We start from the raw sequence: 17200 nt of genomic DNA on the forward strand, positions 1-17200 counted from the left end.
CGTGCGCCGGCGATCCCAATTTCCTGATATCATCGATCGGTTCTTACACGCGAACCTTAAGCCTCGTAAAAGCTATCTATTCCGAAGACTACACACCGCTCCACTCAACGTAGTAACATTTTAGTAACTGATAAAGTTGAATCTATTTTCGGAAGTGGAAAAAATCGTCAAGATGTACGTCAATTGGCTGTTCCATCCGCGAGATGTTCCTCTACTCACAGTGATTACGCAACTCTTGTAGTAGCTTTCTAAGTGACGCTGCTAATGACTTCCGTCTAATCCGAGAGGATATGATCACATGACATTTCCTCTTCTCTTTTTTTCCAACTTATTATTCGCGAAGAACAATGTAACAATTATCTAATCTCTCAGCAAAAATAATAGGTAATATTTAAAAAAATTGTTTGAAATGTTTTTTTTTTTTCGAAAATGGCTACTATTTTTTTTAGATACCAAATAAAAAGAAACACGAACGGATATAAAGTATTCTGTATCAGATAATATTGAAAAAAATTATTTTTGTAATTAAACGTTACTAGTCTCTAATCACCTTTCTTTTTTTTTTTTATTCTTTGAAGTACGATTAGTACGAACAAAAGATATTGCGAACAGATGGAGATAAGATACAAATAATACATTGAAAACTTATTCACAATACTACGATTCAACAAACAAGTATATTCTTGAAATGTGATGCGAATATCTTAATATAAATACGTGGACATGCATATTCGGTAACATTCCTCTTTTAGCTGACGCGCCGATGACGGAGGTCATCGCCCGAATAATTGCTATATGAATATTCGAGTGTAATGCGAATGGAATAGTCGCAGTACAAACAAAATACGCGTTGTCGCGTGTGTGTATTTTTAAGATTCCAAAACAATATAATAATACCTGATAATAACGCATCCTCGAGTTTTTAATCGCCATATCTATTGAACTCACAAAAGGGAAAAAAAGAGAGACATGTAATTATTACGTCATAGCGTGTAGAATAACAGTTTGTCTGATGCTATAATTGTAAGACATAATTGTATAATTAATGCTTTATCAGCATTCTTGTTGACATTGACACTTTTGTTAATAACAAAATAAAACGTAAATTCTTATCTCACGATAATACTGTAATTAACGTAACGTTTATGGCACACATCGTTATTTTTATCAATAAGTATAACAATCGTTTGATGCCTTAATATGCTCTTCAATGCAAAGATCGCAGCAATTATATAGTTAGGACTCCACGTGTTTGTGTCTCAAGGCTCCGTAATTAATCTCGAAGACTGGCGATTGTCGTATTACACGCGTATTACACGCTCACAAACGCTGACAAATTGTTAGCTTCGATGAGAATCGTTATCAGACTGATATTTGTACCCGTGACTCGTGACGAATGCTTGCGTATGAGTTAGCATTCTTCGCGATTCCAACGCGAAGGAAAAAAAAAAAAAATGATAACGCTGCGAGTCATGATGAAATTTTACCTGATACGCTGGCGTTGACGCTATTCCAAGAAAATTCCGAACAAAGGCGCGATACAACATACGAATTCCAACAGTAGCAATTCATAGATTATTTCAAATTAATCGCGTTCACGCTTCAAATAGCAACTACGATCGTGTTTGTCCAACCTTGCATAGACGCGCCAATTTTAGATCGCTAGAGGGATTTCGCGTTTCATTTTCGTTCGATACACCGCGATATGCCTATATGGCTAACGTGTCAGCCGATAATGCTTGTTACACACGACTTGCTTCAACCACTTTGAACTTGGTGGATCTCGCAAATCGCATGGAAAACGGGGCAGTAGGTCGCTTGATCATCGGTTGCTGCGTTCGAGAGGCATCCGTTTGGCATTTCTCCGAGCCGGAGAACTAACTGTCCCTTTCTATTTCGAGCCGCCGCTTTTTCACGATGTGAAAAAGCGGCGAATCGATAACGGAGATGATGACGACGACGAAATTGCGCGATTGGACAACACGCGATAAATAAATATCGCGAGAAAGGGAAACGACGCTGTAAAGTCTCGCAAAATCGCGCTTCGCGAACGTGACAAAGTGATTTATATAATCTTCGTCGTTTGTACTTGCCGAAATGGCGTCGTAAGAGTATTTCGAGGATGAGTTTGAGCAAAATTGTCGAAGGAAGCGACGCTCCTTGACGCGAGGGGTTAAAATTACATTTAACCACAGGACATCCGAGGATTCGTTCGGCTACCCTGTCATTTTCCCTTAGAGGGTCCTTAACGAACTCTCTTCTCTCTAACTTTGCTCTGCGATGCTCGACTGCTTTCTCCGCACCCTCCAAAAATTCAGACTCTCTTCAAGTTGCAAGTTGACGATGCCGAAACCTCGTTGGGCGCAAAACAGCGCTCAGAAGTAAGAAATTGCGCTGTGTACTGAATACGCGGTGATGTCGGCGCATATTATCTATGAACGGACTTATTGCATTGTTCGCATTATATATCGCCGTGATTATTGCAACAGCTGCGGAACGACGTCAAGTACTTTGTCAGCTTGATTTCCGTGCGTTCCAAGAATTTTTAATAAATCGTTTCTTTATTATCGAGCTTATAAATTCTATACGATTGACGTGTAATAAGGTATGTGCTCCATAGTTACTTGCGTAATTTCTTTCGACCTGGAGAATTCTCAAAGTTTATTTTCTAAACATTTTGTATTGTGCAGAATTTATTTTCCATGATTTTTACGCGATATTTAAAAATACTGAGATGGAGAGAATTAATTTAAACAATCTTTATATACGGAAAGAACAGTTTTGATGAAGTATCTAAAAATCTAGCTGAATCTGTGTGAAAATAATTTTGTCGAACCATTAAAATAATTATATAGAAGTCGAGCATGATGAGTAAAGTAAACAGTATTGATATTCTAGTAATAAGCTTGAGCGTTCTATATAATTATTTTGATGGATCAACAAAATTATTTTCAGATCTGTGTGTGTGTGGTGTGTGTGTGTGTGGGTGTGTGTGTGTCCAGTTAAATTTTTAAATATTTCAGCAAATCCGTTCTTTCCATGCGAGCGGTCTACAAAATATGGCAGGTACCATAGCTATGCATTTGGGCTTCTGCGCTGGATTCTACGAATCAATAAACCTCGCTCACGTCACAACCCGCTGGATCTTAATGCAGCGTGCCTGCAATAACGGGCGAATAAAATGTTGCGCACAATGAAAACACTCGCGGAACTCGCAGAAATTTCCGACAATTTTCATAATTCGCTTTGGCGGTCGTCTCTCGTTTCTCTGCTTACTACTATTCCAATAAACACATAATTTTCGTCCATCAATATCAATAATTGTTGAAATATATTTCTTCACGATGTAATAATAATCGTAATTAACACACAAATAAAATAAATCTATCGAGATCCACATGAATTTTGAATGCTCGAAATTATTACTCTGTGTTGCGCGATACGATGTCGCAATCATCTAATTGGAATATTTATTATGTGAAAATGTTACATACGATGACAAGTGTGGTAGACAGTAATACGAATTTAATAAGGCAATTTTGCGAATACCGAGTTTATAATGTCGAGTTTATTGTATGTCTGTTTTTAATAAACCGTGTATTTCTTCAACGTTCTACGCATAAAAAATTATGGGCGAATCATAAATATGAAATGTAAATTCTAAATAAAGATTCAAATGAACAGATAAGTTTCGCCAGGCTCGTGATGATCATCGATCGATTGGCGGATGACTGATCTTGCTGACGCAAAAGACACGTCGCCATAATCCAAAAAGGAAGAATACAGCGATAACCCCTTCACCGATATAACGGAGACTCGGAAAAGCGGACTCGCGAGCCGCGAGAATGGAAGATTAACGATTCTCTATTGAGGGAGCTCGAGTCGGTATTCCGCTCTCGTTCGACAATCTTATTCTTAGGCAAAGCAGCTGCGAAATTAATGAAGGCGCCAAGAGAGATAGAGATGGAAAGAGAGAAGAGCGTGAAGTAATATCTCCTACCGGTGTGAGTTACACAGGCGTGCGTGTCGCACAAAAGGATATTTCGCGCTTCTCACGCGGAAACGTCGCCTAGGAGTAGCGATTTTACCAGTGATGGATGAGAGTGTTCTTTACGTTCGAGAGACGAAAAAGTTGCCGTTCAAACGGGGAGAAAGAGAGAGAGAGAGAGAGAGACAGAAAGAGACTTTCCATGATATCACATCGGAGACATTTGACTTTCACGCCGAGTTAGCGAATTGATATTTGCAGTGACGCTGCGCTTGGGAAGTTGAAGTGAATGTGATATCTTCAGACCTATACTTACATAAAACAAATTTATTATTATGATTATGAGATCAAATTGATTTAAATGAACGTATTAATCGACGTAATCTTTTTGTTGGTTCCGCATGAATATAATTATAGTATTTAATTATATTATAATTGCGGCGTGTACTTAAGAACGTATTGTATATAATTTCTCTGCAAAAAGTGACGGGAATTGGAAAATTATACTTTCCGTAAAAATTAAATTATATATACTCTCTCAATAAGATTAATATTTATACTAGACAGTGCAATTTCATAGTTTGTGAATATTTTCTCATTTTGTCTAATTGTTTTTTAAAAACATGTTTACTTTTTATTAAAATAATTTTTCAAATTCTAAATCGCCCTCGAGCCTTTTATTTATTTTTTTATATATAAATACAATATTTAAGAAATCTGTAACTTTTTCATAATGTTTTCATTTGGTTAAAAAACATGTGTAATACAGTCTTAAATAGCGAATCCTTTTCATCGTTGACTGACACGAGTTTTTGACGTTAGAAAGGATCAGAGATCAGGCGGTGTTCGTTTAACAACACCGTGAGTTTTCGATATATCGTATTGTAATGCGCTCAAAGATTACTCGAAAAGGTACGTCAGGAATTGTTTTCACGCACCTCAAGTGCGAGTCGATCGATTCGACTGCGAGCGCGAGCGACATAGTCGGGCGATGTCAATGCAGTTCGCATATTACGTGACTGTCACCGATTTCGACGACCCATGTATTTGCCTACCGCGAGCGACGGTATTTGCGCGCTGAGATTTTCCAATTAAACTGTGATTAATTCCGTGACGGACGGTCAGAACGTGCACCTTGTTGTTTACAACGGAAACGAAAGAACTCGAGAGAGAGAGAGAGAGAGAGAGAGAGAGAGAGAGAGAAACAGGGAGATAAATAGATAGAGAAAGAGTAAACGCGGAGAAGATCGATGAACGGGAAATCGATGTTAATCTGATTTCGGTAGTCGAGCAGGCCGGCAATTTGCTCGGCTCCGGAAAAGCGCGTACGCGTCGCGAAGAGATACATGTACATCGCGGACCGCGAGCGTTTACTCGATAAGCGACGTGTTATCCCGTTAATGCTTTAACAACGCGCGCGGAGCAACCGGCACAGCCGAACGGAATTTACGGTACATCGAGCCTTTTTTCCGGCAGGAGGCCGGCGCAAACGTTACCAAGAGCGCCAAGTACCGCGTGACGATTGATAGATGTGTGCCAGCTGTGCAAATAAATTTGCGTATCCGCAAAAGCCCGCCATTTATTCTCGTTATAAGCGCCGCGTTTTGTAGAAATTTCGCGAGGATAAATCGAATGGAAAAAAATGCCGCTTTTGCGATCGCCTCTCGTTTCATCTTCGTCAAATGAGTCATTCGCTCGACTTATATACAATGATATTGCGAAGAATTATCGAGAATATTATCGCGTCGCGCGATAAGTCGATTGCGCGATTTCTTCAGAAAATGAACGATACCGATTATATTTACGCGGACACTCTTAATCGGGTTTAATAACATCCGTAGTTATGAAACTAATCAATCGTAGCTACTTCTCTGAAAAATAGAATGACTGTGTGTTGGCCAGTTTCTAAACCCGATTAAGGTCCAGTTTCTACAACTCACGATTAACTCTCTCTTAAACCGAGGCTACTTCGAATTCTAGAATTGGCAAGAGATGAGGAATAAAGTGAACCAAAGTTAAGACTTAACCAGTTGCGTAACAGTTGTGGACCTAAGAGTATCCGTGTAAACGTATATAGTTGCTACTGGTTTTTCATTATGGTTTGGTTAACTTACGTTTAGGCTTAACTGATATTTTATCCAATAGGTTTCATCTATGATGATATCACGGATGAAACTCATTAGGTGAAATATCAGATTAAGCTTAATAATCACAAGTTAACCAGATAATGAAAAACCGGGCCTTAGTTAATCCCGGGAATGATTGCGTACGTCAACACGTGTATCTTGATAACAGACGGTATCGCGAACCGACACTAAAAACCGGCTTTCCGTCGGTGGCGACCCTTAACGTAACTCGTCGTAATGATCGTGTTCGTGTAAAGTGAACACATACAGAGGAGTCGTGAGTCACGCGGCATTAGCTCCAGATTGTTGTCCTCAACGGATTAAGCCTTGAAGAAATTAATCGTCTCGTCTCCGCGTGCATGAGCAAGAGCGTGCGACGTTTTTAATAGAATTAAACCGATCGACGGGCGTGCGTATGTTTTGCTGTCTCAGCAAAATGCGAGAGGGAAAGCGAATTTAAATGGATTGAGAGACGAAATGGATTTATTTATCTCCTCTTACACCGCGTTACCTCGCTCAAACCAGTTTATTCGATAGCTAAACTATCCATGTTGCTTGCATAAAAGAAATTTCCGATACTAGCGAGGCGGAAATACGGTAACGGTTGTTCGTACTTAGCATTATGCTAATAAACAAAGCCACGTTTTGCGTTCGTTTCCAATAATGAAATCGCTATAGGACAGTCCAATGGACAAATAACAGGAAACAGTTTATTTAACATCATATTCGACTGCGTCGCAGAATGAACGTGTGAGATAAGTTTTGTCACCTATCTTAACTAAATTGCAAAAATATGGAATACGATTCATTATAGCTCGTTTATCATTGTGAGAATTACGACACATACGATAGACAAGAATTAAATTGGAAAATAAAAACAGCAATTTATCTACTTCAACTTTATCGCGTCGATTGCGTTACATTTAGCGATGTGCTGTATCGCTGAATACATCAAATTACATTAAATAAAGAACGAGAATCTGAAATCTTGAAATTGTAATTTCTTAAATTCTATTAATTAAACTTAAATGTTCTGAAAATGTATTTCCCCTACTCTCTAAAACCTTTAGTGAATGCCTAAAGAATGAGAAATCTCTTAAAAATTAAAAATTGAGCTATTCTTTTTTACGACTGGCTCAATTTTCACTCTTCAGAGTGAGAAATTCCACTCCAAAAGAATTTAGAGACTATCTTGGGTTATTTTATGTTATTATTTTAATTTCTCACCTTAGATATTTTATATTTTTAAGCACTGCAAACGTTTCGGATATTAAGACGTTATATTATTAAAATACTTTCGAGAAGGAGGAATTTATCAAAAGTTTCCCGAATATTCAGGAATCCCGTTTGAATGCGTTTTGAATGCTGAAAGCAACTCAAGCTTTCCTGCGGCTCGAAAATCGTTTCGCAAATATTTGCAGGAAGAATTTCAACGTCCATCGTTAATTACGTCCATTTCGTGAGACGCGATATGATATCAAGGCCGCGACTGTCGTCACCTGTTCTTGCGCTACATAATTGCGGTCGCGGAACGAAGTAAAATCGAGCAGCGGCGACGCGACCGTCGGCGTCGGGTGTATTACGTCGTAGGATGTGTACCTACATACGTCGCGTCGTCGGCGCGGCACGGAACTCGAGCCGCTCTCAGTCGTCACGTAATAGCACGCGGCCGCGTGCATGACGTCACGGCGTGTCGCATGCGTGAAACCGCGGCTGCTTACGCCCGTTCCGTTTCGTACCCAGCCGATTATTCGCGAACGGTTCGCGCTCGCGTGCGAATCTAAATATACGTCACTTATTAATTATTTTCAGCACTTTGACCCTTCCGTCAATGCATAATTTTTTATCTTTGTACTGTTCCGTGTTCCGCATGATTTCCTACCAAAGATTTCAAAGTGAAAACGAGATACAGCCTGAAACTGTTGTTACCAGAAGTGAGGTTTTTGAGACGTTTCATGACGAAATTCGTATAAAAATATAAAGGTATTTACTGTTTAAAATTTGATATATGGATACCCGGATACGTATATATTGACGGAAGGAATTAAAGACCGATATCATGAAACCACAAAAGCTCTTTGTATTATACGCCGATCAAGGATAGCAATTTGTTTGACGGTTTTTCGATAATAGTCTACCGATTTTCGCGTAGCTTCACGAAATGGATGGACATGAATTAATGCATTCACGGTGCTGATTTTCCGAGACGTTCTCAAAGTTCCCGTTGAACTGGAGTTTTGCAATGAAAAGATGAATCTCTAGGCTGAGAAATGTCACTCGGTCAGTTTTCTGCGCAATCAGTTTAGTCTCCGCGTTTATAATTGTACATGAGCTTGTAATTTGGTCGCGAGCTTATCAACGTTCATGGGTGACAACAAGCGGGAGATAAGAGCGTCGAGGTACCGAGTGGCGTGAATATCACATGAATGTCTGTCTGTTTCGCCACTCTTCTGCGAATCGGAAAATCACGCGATGAAACGAAAAGTGTAGAAAATTGTGCGCAAAAAATCACTTTCTGCCTCGAAATCCATCGTCAAACTAACAACCATTGGTTGCATTCACCGGAAAAAGCGCAGCTTTGCAACTATTGTGAGATTTTTCAATATGACTGGCTTATATAAATATTTATATTCATTGAGAAACCACAAAACAAAGTGTATAAGAATCAATTATATTAAAAAATCTTGTAGCATTTTCTGTTGGAAAAACTAATGCAATACTGTTCAAATAATTTAATCCTTTTAACGTTACGAGGTTATCGTGACAACAAAGAATATTAATAATTAAAAGGATCTCAAACTACGCACTAACACTAAAAATATATTTATTGATTTGTTTATAATTACACTTAGCGTGCACTAGTAGTAGTGCACCGAGTTTTTCCAGTAGAAAATTCAGCTACTTCATTCAGATATTTATAAAACAGCTTTTTCCGTTAAACTCCAGCATTAACTGTCGATAACAAATATTAACGTTTAACGTTTTGAGCAGAATCGCGTTGCTCGACTTTGCACTGTTCGCTCTCTTGCGGTGTATCCTCGATCGTTCGAGGAAAAAAAAAAAAAGAATGCACGATTACGCAACGCGAGGTATGCGCAGCGCGTGTACCAGCGTTGCGTGCGTTACGTGTCCCGTCGCACCCACGCGCGTGTGTCAAGATCATCTCGCGAGGAGGCTTCGGAAGGTCGAACTCTTATGAAACAATCGCATTCCGGAATTCTCGGGATACTCACGTGTTTCTCGATATCGCGTCGAACTTATCTCGTTCTCCGTTATCCCGACGAAGTCAAGTCGTTCCCTTCAATTTCCGTTCCTGTACCGCGACTTATTCCACACCGCGAGAGGTCCTCGAGAAAAACGCGGAACTTCCTTTCCTCTCTTTACACTCTCTCAAACACTCGCGTCGAGGACGTGGGGCGGACAGGTCAATCGGCGACGCAAGTACTTCCCACTGGAGTAATTCCACACGCGTCGCGGACGCGTCGAGGTGATTCGTACAAAAGTAATAAAAAAGAGGGGGAGAGGGGAAAGGATAAAATAAATGGGAAAAAGGAAAGAGTGCTTATGCGGGATGCTGAGTGGGCACGGAAACGACGGTGGACTTGCTCCTCTCCTCTTCTCTTCTCCTATCACTCCACCCGATTAAACTACTGCTCTTCGGCCTTCGACGAACGTGGCAACTCAACGACGAGGTCGCGGCGACTCCGCGGCGCGCGAGGCACTGAAAAGGGAACTCGTCGCGCGCGCACGCGTACACGTTACGTACACACACGCACACAATACACACACACCTCGCGGCCTCCCCTCTCGCGTACCTGTGCGCGCTGCGTCCGCAGTTACGTGGGTGTCTCTCTCCCTCTGAGTCCTCCGGTGCGCGAGAGATAGAGAGAGAGAGAGAGATAGAGAGAGAGAGAGAGAGAGAGAGAGAGAGAGAGAGAGAGAGAGAGAGAGAGAGAGAGAGAGCGTTTTATCGCCCCTTCCTGCCCGCCAAGCGATCCGTGCCGCACCGCACGTTTATCTATGTACGAAACAACGCTCGCGAGTGCCGCTGCGAGACTGGAACGTGGGGTAACATGTGCGAGCTCTTACATAGCGCGGCGTAATGGTGGGACGGAGGAGAGGGTGGCGAGGACGGTGTAGTAGGGATGGACGGATTCCCACTCCTCGAGGAGAGTACTCCGGAGTAGGGAATTGGCAAGGACGCGGGGCTTCGCCGACGTCGACGGGTCGACGTGTCAGCCGCTCGCCGAGAGCGAGCGCACTTGACTTGTCGTCGCTTCGGTGCACACTTCGCACACTGTCTCTCTTTCTTGCTCTTTTTTTCATATTATGTTATCGTTACTTTATTTCAAAAGGGAACTTTAAACAATTTAGTTTTCCAAAAAAAAACAGAAGAACGTTAAAATTTTCTAAATATTCTACTAAACGTGTGTCAAAGTGTGTTAAATAATATGTGCGCCAAAAATGGAATGAAAAGGAAAAAAAAAGAATATTTAGATAGAAAGAAAAAAGCAAATATAGAGAAATAAATTGATTTTATTTAAAAAAAAGATTGGTGATCACGTAGAAGGAAACGCGAAAAGCATGTATAACATGAGTGTATTTTTCAACTTGACAAAAAATCATCAACTAATTCAATATAATATCGGCGAAAAGTAAATGTCATTTTTATTATTTTCGTTTCATAATTCTAAAAAAACTACCTTTTTTGAAATGACGGAAAGATAAAGGGCATACACCAGAACATAAAGATATCGTTAGCGAGTAGTTATATTTGATTACAAAAAATTTTATAATCGAATTACAGATAATTAAATATTACATAATATCTTTTTGAAATTCAGACTATTTTATAATTTTTTATGAAGTTATAAATTTTTAGTTCATTTTTTATGATTGAAGATAATGTTTACTCGATTTATTCACAGTAATAACTCTAAAATCACGTTTGTCGAGTTGTGTCACTTTTAAAGGGAGCGATATCTCTTTGTAATTATACCTCGAGGCATTCGTGTATGCTCTATGGGTTGCTTTCTGCTCCCCGATTTCTTTTTTTTTTTTTTTAATAAAATCAATTTATCTCTATCCATCTGCTTTACACTGCTTTTCCCTTTGTGTCTATTGATATCCCATTTTTTTTCTTTTAGTTAAATTTAGCATATATATTTAACTTTAAAATATGCGCTCATAATATTTAAAAATATTAAATATACTTCATGCGAATATGTACTTAACAAAAAATTACAAGTTCTAAACTTTTGTTGTATAATAAATATATTATCACATGTATGATGAAAGCTTAGAATTCATAATTTTTTGTGTCCACGAATATTTTTACATAATAATGTATTTTCAGAAATGTGTTGAAAAAGGAACGCTAGATGTAATCTGCTCTTGTAGAACAATAGATCGAAAAGTTAAATTCGAAATTTAAATTACGTTTACATGGACATCCTTAATCAAATTTAATTAACATACGTAATATAAATTGGCCAATCATAACTATTCCTCTGAAGAATAGAATGACTGTGATTGATCAATTTATAACTACGAATGTTAAACCCAATTAAGGATGACCATGTAAACGTAGTCTTAATTACAATGAAACGGCTCGAGGGTTACCACAAATTTACATTACTGAACGAGCAAGTAAACGAGCGCACGGTGCATAGAAAAGTGTCGTCGGGTTCTTTAATTTCTACTTTCTGTCGTCGTGACTTAGCCTAGAGTCGCTATAAGTAGTGCGAATCAAAGTGTAAAATCTGTTTTACAATAGCAAGCCTTAAGCCGTAAGAAATTAAGCAAACATAATCTTTTTTTTTTTTTCATATTCAACTGTGATCGGCCAATTTCTTACGGCTTACAACTTGCAATTCTATTGTAGAATAGGTATGTAATAGGATCTATAATAGGTTTTAAGCCATAAGAAATGAACAAATCCAGTTAACTATTCTCCTCGCGTTCGACTGCAATTGGTCAATTTCTTACGGTTTAAAGCTTCAAACACTTATTGTAGATCCAAGTTAAAGCTCGATCTACAGAAGCAGAATAATGCGGGTCGCAGGTCGCAAGACTAGAAACTAACCTAATGTATTTTAATTACAATAGGTTACAGGACGCAGGAAGTTGGGTGAACTTCAACTTTCGCGTCTTGCGTCCTACATTTTACGGCCTACGACCTATTATAATCTGAAATACGTTTCACTTGCGATCTGCAATTCTGCGTTTTGCGTGTTATGCAGATTGGGCTTAACGCGTCCGCAAAACGCGAGAGGAAAATTACTAAGCGCAGGAAGAAGATGAGTATCAGGACTTCCGCGATGAACTAAGACTAAGTACGCGAAGGTGCGCACGATTGCACGTCGACGTTCGCCGCGTGTTCAAGCCAGAGAAAAAAACGAATCCCTTTCTTACGGTAGACAGACTGGGCGGAGAAACGTTTCGTATGTCTGCGATAACGAGAGGATCCCGTGCACTGTATACACGTTACTGACGTTGCACGACACGCTCGCTCTCGCGGAAGCAATTGTAAATCGTTTCACCGCTTTAAGCCGCGTGAACGACGCAAACGTTAACTCATCTTTGTGAGTTAACGCATCTTAGACGCGCGAATTCACCTTCAGGCGTTCGCCATTTCACCCGGGGTCTTTGTTGTTCGTACTGTGAGCGGAACAATGACACGAAAGCGGCGTTCCTTCTGTCTTGGATTAATTAGATTACGTCTAAGATAGCGATTGTCGCTAAGATACAGAATCTGTGAAGTTAGCACGTCATTAAATTAATATAAGAAAAAAAAATGACGGTTCCAGCATTTTTCATAGTTCTATATTGTGTTATTAAAATAGAAAAACTACAGTACTTTTTATATTAAAAAATAAAAAATGAAAATATGGCGCGCTAATTTCGCGAATCTAGCACGATACTTTCTTTCTAAAGTATAAGAAAAAGAAAAATGTTTCCACTTTTGGTCACTGTTTCCATTAGTACTGCTCCAGTTGTATTAATGTATATAATTTAAAAACAAAATTCCAACAATTACTAAAAAATTTCAATAGACTTTAAATGTAAAAGATATCATTTGGAGATGACATTTGGAAAAAAGTATCACATTGATAATTGATTGCAATTCCAGCGACATTTCTCGTTAGTTTTAATAGAATTGTATACTCTCTATAATTATTTTTAAACAAAGTTCCGTCTGCTTTTTCAATTTTGGTTTATTATGTACATATACACGTACATACGCCATTCTTAATTAAACTACAAGATTGACTAGACTAATATCTGAATAATTTTTAAATAAAAAAATTATTCAGATATTATTCATAAAATACATTCAATAGAAAAGTACAATTAAAAAAAAATAAAATATGATCTCGTAACTTGATGTAATTTTTTTGTGATCTCATGTTATATTAAACGTTATTAATTATTTATAAATACAATAATAGTAACACTGTTCATATAATATGTTTCAATTCAAAATATATGTTTCAGTTCAAAATTATATTTTATACTTATTATTTTCATACTTAAAAAGGGATAATTTATGTTCATAATTTATGTTCATAATTGGTTGTTTTAGTAGTTTATATAGTAGACTCGCAAACGTAGAGTATGGACGAGTGGAAAGTTCGCCGAGAAATAAATAGCGAGCGTCGTGTTTTATAATTTTACTGCTCTTGTGTCGTCTGTTCACATGGTTCACAATAGTAATATCAATTGTTAATTAACGACACTGTTCGTCACTCCACGTCACGTTGATGTAGGTTCTGTAAAATTATTCCAATACTTCCGGACACATGTATACAGTGCGATTAAATCGCAGATTTAATCAATATCTCTATGATTTAATTACTCGACAGAATTACTTCGAAATTACTATCGCAATCGATTTCGCCGAGAATTGGAGTATTTTACCGATTTGAGTAATAAAATTGGCAGGTTCAGGGACGCTGATTTCACATCTTTTGTCGATCCAGGGTATCTTAAGCACGTAATAAGGTAAAAGCGACGATCTTGTGCTCGCCGTGAGAACGAGCTATCAATGGTACCGCGTTTCTCTTTCTTTTTCTGCCGAAATCGTCGGGTAATTTTGTCGTCACGACGCGAGTCGTGCGTCTGCACGCGCATTCATTATAAAATTTCACCGCACAATTTACGGGATTGAAGATGCCGTGAAAACTGGCACGTGCTCGCCGTGCGAGGTTCGCGGCATCGCGTTGCTCATCATCGCGGTTATATATCATCACGTTCAAACGGAGCCCCGCCGTGGTCGTCGCCTTATCGCATTTCCGTTCACGTTTTCCCCTGCTGCCCGTATACGTTTTTATCTTTCTTGCGTTCAGCGTCCTCCCAGGGTCGCCGATCCTACCTGCAGGGCCGGTAATTACCGACTACTACGAGCTCTTTCTCAAACAGGAATGTTTTATCTCCAATAACAACTTCGGTAGAAATTCTTCAATAAGAGTCTGAATACGAGCCGCAATTTTGTATATGCAGAGTAGTAGTTTTAACAAAGATTGAAACTATTTTTTTCTTTCATTATATTTACATAAAGTTATTAATAATACCATACCAGAAGTTCCTAGTCATATAAGAAATAGTTATGATCTTGTTAATAAATTGAAGAACGTTAGTATTGAACCTAATTACATTATGGTTTCTCTGTTTATTAACGTTCCTAGAGTTGGCATCTGATAGTGTCGTCAGGAGATGGAATTTTATATCGAGAAAGACTAAAATACTAAAATATTAGATGAATTTTTTATAGCTAAGATTTCGTAAGGTTTTGAATTCCACTTTTTTTATTTTTAATAGCACACTTTATAAACAAATTTTCGGGACTCCCATTTAGAAACGCTACTGATTGTTGAGGATAAGAAACTTGTTTTTGACGGATACCGAGAAGCTATCTTCTCCAGCAGATTCCTTAATTTTAATTCACACCATCCTGTTTGTCACAAGGGAGGCGTTATCTATGGATTTATAGACAGAATTATCCACTTGTGCTACCCTCGGTTCCAAAAAAACAATTTAATTAACGCCATTAATATTTTTTTAAACAATGGATATCCATTACAATTTATTTTTTCTATGATCCATAATAGAATTAAATTTCACATTCACAATAAGATTACTACTACTAATATCAACAAAGTTAAAGATAAGTTTTTGTCGTTCCATACGTCAATGCCATTTCTAAAAAATTTTCATCATTTGCAAATATATTCAATTGTAAATACGATTGCGAATATTTCGAAAAGTTTAATAAAAAAGAGTAAGGATAGGCTGGAATCTTTACACAATCAAAATATTGTCTACAAGATTTCATGTGGTGACTGTGATGTTAGTTAGGCCAAACTAAGACAGTTAAAGATACGACTACATGAGCATATTTCCGACGTTAACAAAATAACTAAATCTCCATCGATTATCTCTAAATCATCGTATAGAGAAAGGTCATAAATTTAAATGGGACAACGTAAAAATTTTGGACATAGAACCTTCCTATAATAAGAGGTTAATTTCGAAAATGGTATTAAAAGGCAAAAACATGGAATTAATAAGCAAAATGATATGGATTCATTGCCGAAATTATATTCTAACATCATACAATCTCTTTCCCCCTCTTAGATGTTTATTCTTATTCCTCTTTCATTGGATACCTTCCTGTTCTATTAGTCTCCTTTTATTGTTTAGTATCCTTTTATTGCAGTACACTGTTTAGTTACATTTTCTTAGTTGAGACGCTACATAGCACATCTTTCTTCTGATTGCAATTTGCTTGAAAGATGGGAATTTATAAGCGACTATCATTATTTTTTCTTCTTTCACTGAAATTTAAAGTGTTCACATAAGAAGATTTTTATGCAATATATTGCTAATTTCATTGCACAGTTACATAATTTTTTTGTGAACTTGAACTGTTATGATTACTTCTTGTAGTCTCTTTATAGATCTTCTTATGATTACTTGTACTTTGCTGTGAATGCTTTCAATATAAGACGACAATGAGAATTTTATCTTGAGATAATATGATATAATAGAATAATTTTTACAAGAACATAAAGAAAAAATGCCTTTACTATTTGCGGGATTTTTTAAGAAGAACTAAAGGACTACATTGTTGGCGAGCATTTCAGATTTTACACATACTTATATATTTTTTGGATACATGTAAGCGATAGATTTATAAGAATTTGTTAATATTGAAAATGACCCGATAGGTGTCGAAACGTTTATATTGTAATATTTATATTTTTACAATTTATTTTTCCTTCTTTTGTAACTCTGGCTCGTAGTCCTTATAATTTTGACTTTATTTTTTTTCTCTTTCTTATTTCGTTCTATTTTTTTCTTACTTTTATTTCTTTCTTTCTTTTTAAAAAGTAGTTTTTTCAAGTCTAAATTCTCATTAGAGAGCTCTGGGCTCTGACCTACCAATTTAGATTCAGAACTGCAGTCGATATCATTCCGCATCAGTTATTTTCTCGCTCTCTTTTCTCCTCTGCAAATATGAAAAATAACGAGTCGACGCTTCGACCGATTTCCTCCTCGCAATATTGCAATTTTGTTTCCGTGGGTCAACGAGGGAATCCGTCATCCGCTGATGCCATTGAGAGAGAAAGAGAGAGAAAGCCAACGTGTATTCGTGCGGGATGCGTTTTTTACGCATGCAACGCACACCGAATCACGCGCTCGCGACAAAAATAAATTGGAGAAAATCGCCCGGCGGGTAAGCAGGCAAGGGAGGCGAGAGGAAAAAAAAATTGAAACGGGAAAAAAAAATACCCGCTTCGGGATGCAGGAAGTGAACTTCTCGCGTGCGAATAGGCAATGTCAAATATTTGTGCGTAACAGTTGCGTGTCACAATACGAACGCGGTCACGTGCGCATTTTGACGGGCTCCTGTATTTGTAATCGACACAACGAAAAATAAAACAAGAATAAAAAGAAAATCGCAAAGACTAAAGCCCCAAACACAATACGAGAGAATAGCGCTAGCAATAGGAATAACACGATTTCAATTTATATCAGAAATCGAGTACACCGGAATAAGCAGTCTCTGATAAGTTGAAATCGT

At 37.9% G+C, this 17200-nt stretch overlaps 1 protein-coding gene and 1 long non-coding RNA gene across 5 annotated transcripts in view; one reads left to right on the forward strand and one right to left on the reverse strand.

Annotated features, from left to right (window-relative positions):
• Nucleotides 1–17200, reverse strand: part of LOC105152368 (uncharacterized) — an 82283-nt gene that overhangs the window by 30709 nt on the left and 34374 nt on the right. For 2 of the 4 annotated variants that reach the window (XM_087406067.1, XM_087406070.1), the window contains exon 1: nt 9348–10200. The exons of the other annotated variants lie outside the window; for them this stretch is intronic. The gene's annotated coding sequence lies outside the window, so the exon portion shown is untranslated. Of the gene's footprint in view, nt 1–9347; nt 10201–17200 lie in introns of those variants that run through there. 4 annotated transcript variants of the gene reach the window in all.
• The window catches only part of LOC147909960 (uncharacterized), a 48641-nt gene continuing 31593 nt past the window's right edge, over nt 153–17200 (forward strand). The window contains exon 1 of the long non-coding RNA XR_015545063.1: nt 153–8097. This is a non-coding gene — a long non-coding RNA (uncharacterized LOC147909960). The remainder of the gene's footprint in view (nt 8098–17200) is intronic.

This window comes from Acromyrmex echinatior, chromosome 4 (assembly GCF_024713525.1).
Source record: "Acromyrmex echinatior isolate Ae372 chromosome 4, ASM2471352v2, whole genome shotgun sequence".
NCBI lineage: Eukaryota > Metazoa > Arthropoda > Insecta > Hymenoptera > Formicidae > Acromyrmex > Acromyrmex echinatior.